We start from the raw sequence: 4120 nt of genomic DNA on the forward strand, positions 1-4120 counted from the left end.
GTGTTTCAGCGAAATGCCTTCAACACCATAGTTACACTGATTAATCCATGTATCTCGTGAGGGGGAGTGTGTTTACGCTCGATAGTTACGAATATTTTCATGTGACTGTAGACTAGAGAGTTAAAAGTCACGGAGAAACAGTCAAAACTGGTTTGTGACAGGGACTTAGCTCTCACTCCGCATATTGAGAATGGAAAATTGTCTGGAGAATACCAAGTAAAGTGTGTGTGTGTGTGTATATATATGTTTAAAAAACAAAGTTTGCGTGAAGTAAGTTGAGTTTTTGATACGTAAGATGTTTGGGTGCTAATGTACCCCGCCAGGACTTAGGCCCAAAAGTTTTAAAACGGGTTGGAGGAAGGAAACTAAATGATGATGGAGGTGGTGGCTGCTACGAAGTAGGATATGAATTCTGGTCTTAACTGTTTGAATGTGACTTTTCATTTGGTTGTTTACGTGGACAGCATTTCAATATAAATGCGTACAAATAATTGTTTCTTTGTACTTACAATGAGATGTGAGAAACTTTTCTATATGCTTGCTTGTTTGTTTTTTTTCTCTAATACTTTTTATAAAAGGGGAGGCGGCTTTCTTCTCCAGTTCCCTGCACAGGCACTTGCATACCTTGCCTGGAGAACCATATAAATATGTACAAGTGTGTCATTTGTATTTCAGCATAGGGCTTGTGGCCTGGAGAATTGCTTTTGGAAAACTGTACAGAATTTGTTTATGTTGACCATTATTTTCAGTAAGCAGTCCAGGGTGAGAGCTTTGAAACATTTGGGGGTGAAAAAGCTGCTGTTAAAATGTCACTTTTCCTGAAAACAGGCATCGTATTTCTTTTTTCTTAGTAATGCAGATAGACCTGAAATTGATGTATATGGGTCCAGTTGAGGTGTAAATATTCCTAATTTATATATACAAGTGCAGTTTCTGCTATAAACACTGTAAGTATTTGATAGTTGGGATGGAAATTTCTGAATGTGTGGGTTAAAAGTACATGTTTGGATTTCTGGAAGCCTGGAGAAGAGGGAAGGAAAAACCAGTTGCTTTCGGCAGGGACCCAGCTTTGCTGCAGAACAGCCGTTACCAGCGAGGATGTGTGAAGCTGTCCTTGCTGCCTGCCTTACGCCTTCGCCCCTGGCTGTTCTAAGGTGCTGTGAGAGGAGCTGTAGTGTTGTGTAGATGTGGGTATACAATGGAAATGGGGAACTTTTGACTTTCCATTAAATTATTACTGGTATGGAATGCAATTTTTCTTTTAAGTGTGCAGTTTCCATTCATTTAAACATTAGTTTTATGAAGCTGAAAAGAAATATTCAAGGAAGTATATAGTAAAGCTGTTGATGGCTACAGTGGGATTCTTTGAGCCAAATCTTTCTTTCCTGCTGCAGCGCAAGAATTTAACTGTACTTTTAGAGACTAAATCCTTGGAATTCTGTCTCTGTAGTGTCTTGTGAGTTAAGCTGATGCTATATCTGAAAGATAATTAGAGTAACATTTAATTGGTCCAGTGTCTTTTTGAAAAGAAGGAAAATTATTTTTAAGAGGAATTAAAATCCCAGCTTTTTTCTTGCTTGTTTTTGACTTGGATACAAGTCTTATGATGGTTTGTTCAGTGTCATCGCTCTTGGCTTGTACAAGAGAGAAGAAAATTATTTTTATATTAACTAGATTTACTTTTCAACTAGTCACTGAAGTTTTTAGTCGAGAGGTGTTTTTAGTGTGAAAGAATAGGCAGAAATATACTAGTTTTATGGTAAAGGTGTCGTTCGTTTGTTGTTTGACTCACGGCAATCCTTGTTTAGTATGGAAACCATCATCTTCTAAAGCTGTAAAGTCTTTAAGTGGGTTTATATCACTAAGGATGTAACTTGCCCTAAGGTTTTAGCTGGCGGGATGCAGGTAGGAAGCTAGATTTTCTGAGTTTTCATGCTTCCAGTTGAATAAAGTTATGTGACTTTATGTATGATGGTTTTTTTTAATCATTGTTTTCTCTAGCAGAGAGTAGAAGACATGAAGGTCCCCGGCCAGGAATGCTACTTGCTGTAGTTCATTGCCTGATTCACCTTGATTCTCTTAGCTTTCTGTCGTGCGAGATCTGCCTGATGGCAGTACGCTTAAAAGCACGCAGTATATCTTGTCCAAAATAACTTCCCCATCAGAATGTTATAATCAGTTCTGGAAGAGCTTCACTAACAGTGGCTTGGCCCTTCAACCTGAAGATGATAACCTATTGAAAAACATAGCCCTTTTTGTAAGTAGAATATAATTGCTTAGAAAGGCAGAGAGCAGGCAATGAGCACCAATGGGACTGAGCATCGGATTGGTTGACTGAAGATTAACTAACTTGTCTTATGTGACTTCAGAAAATTAAGAAGCCAAAGCTGGAATTTGTTCCTCAGTGAAACTTTGATGTTCTGTAGAGCCACTGCTTTTATTGAATTGGCTTGCCCCTCAGCAAACAGGTGTTTCCCAAAGTAAACGAGATAGGGGTGCATGAAAGCACAATTGAGGAATTTCAGGTTTAGGCAGGCAAAACACCTCGAGCTTATTTGATATTTGCAGACTGCCTGGAATTAATGCTGATGGTGGTCCTTTAAAATGATGGTATGACATGAGAGTACTGAGAGTGCCTGTTCATTGAATGGTACTTTGTCTTGTCCAGGCACTTACAGAATGCATTCCTCCAAAAATGCATGCTGGTAAGTAATCCTTAGAACCACAACATATATTTTTAATTTGTTCTGAAAATGTATGTGATAACTTGATTGTCATGCTTTGCAAGGGGAAACAGTCTGTTCCTTCTTGTTTAAAGCTGGCTGAGGGAAGGATAGCAAGGAGAAAAGCAGATGTCTTGCCTTTAATGAAGTGTTTTTAACTTTGCTGTAGAGAAAGCGGCTGATTTTCTGATGCATAAACCAGGCTTTCTTTCCTACTAAGTTGTTTTTTAATACTGCTTATCAACTGAAATTGTTGTATGTGTTTGAATTTAATTTTCATCGATCTAATACTGATGAAAAGAATTTGTGTCAATTTTAAAATTTATAAATTAAAACACGGTGAAAGGCATGTGGGCAATCGTATGTGTGGATTAGCAGTACTGTGCAGGCTGTCCTGGCAGGCTTTGTTAGCGGTAAGGGACGGCTCCTGTCCCACCGGAGCTCCCCGGGGCAGCTGCAGGCCGGGAGGCAGCACCTTCGGCTGCAGAGCCTCTCCCCCCGAAGGGCTCCTGCGACACTGGGATGAAGAAAGGCATTTTATACGGCCTGGGAGTTCCCAGTGAATTAAAAGAAGGTAGGGCAGGAAAACAGCTGAATTATCTACTCCTGTGCCTACGAAATGCTTTTAAAGATTGGATTTGTGTGTCTGCATCAGTGAGTTAATAGATGTTGGTAGAAGCACCGGGGTGCAGTGTAAATCCTTTTTCCTCCCTGCGAGAAGAGCGTTGCTGCTGTACAGATGCTCGTAAATATTTGATGTTCTTACCTTCTGGCCAGTCATGCTAGTGTTTTCTTGGAGTGAGGAGCAGAGCGAGCATGCAGTCTGTGTATGCTGGACTGTTGTCCTGTGCTGGGCAATGCTGTAGGGGATCAACCCTTCTCCGTTCTGCGGAGGATAAAAAAAGCCCTGCAGGTTTGTTACAGATCCATGAGAGATGCCCAAGTGGCAGTAACGCCCAGGTTCTGCGAGGATGAGAGGCCGAAGGGGAGCTGTGTATTGGTAACGCTAGCTGAGCCAAGACATCGGTGTGCTCATCCTTAAATCCTGCCCGTCCTCCCATCTGACTGCAGCCTCTGCTAAGGGGGCCGAAGAGCTGTGCGGGTTCACCCGTAGGTGGGTATGGGTGCAATGGGTGCAGACCACCCCTCTCACTACCTGCAGCTTCAGGGGAGGAAGGTCTCGGTAACTGCCTAACTGACACGAGTCTGCCCAAGCGGTGCTTACCGGGGCTCGGTGTGCCGTGGTTAAAATAGCAGGGGACGAAATACGACGTGGGTAAAGGGGGAGCAGAGACTTGGTAGGAAGGTGGCCTAACAAGTGAATGGCGATTAAAAACCCTCCCTGAGCGGAACAGGAATCTGAGGCAGCCCCCCGAGGTAGGTGCGTGTTTTGGGGC

This window comes from Cariama cristata, unplaced genomic scaffold (assembly GCF_000690535.1).
Source record: "Cariama cristata isolate BGI_N322 unplaced genomic scaffold, ASM69053v1 scaffold42106, whole genome shotgun sequence".
Classification (NCBI taxonomy): Eukaryota; Metazoa; Chordata; class Aves; order Cariamiformes; family Cariamidae; genus Cariama; species Cariama cristata.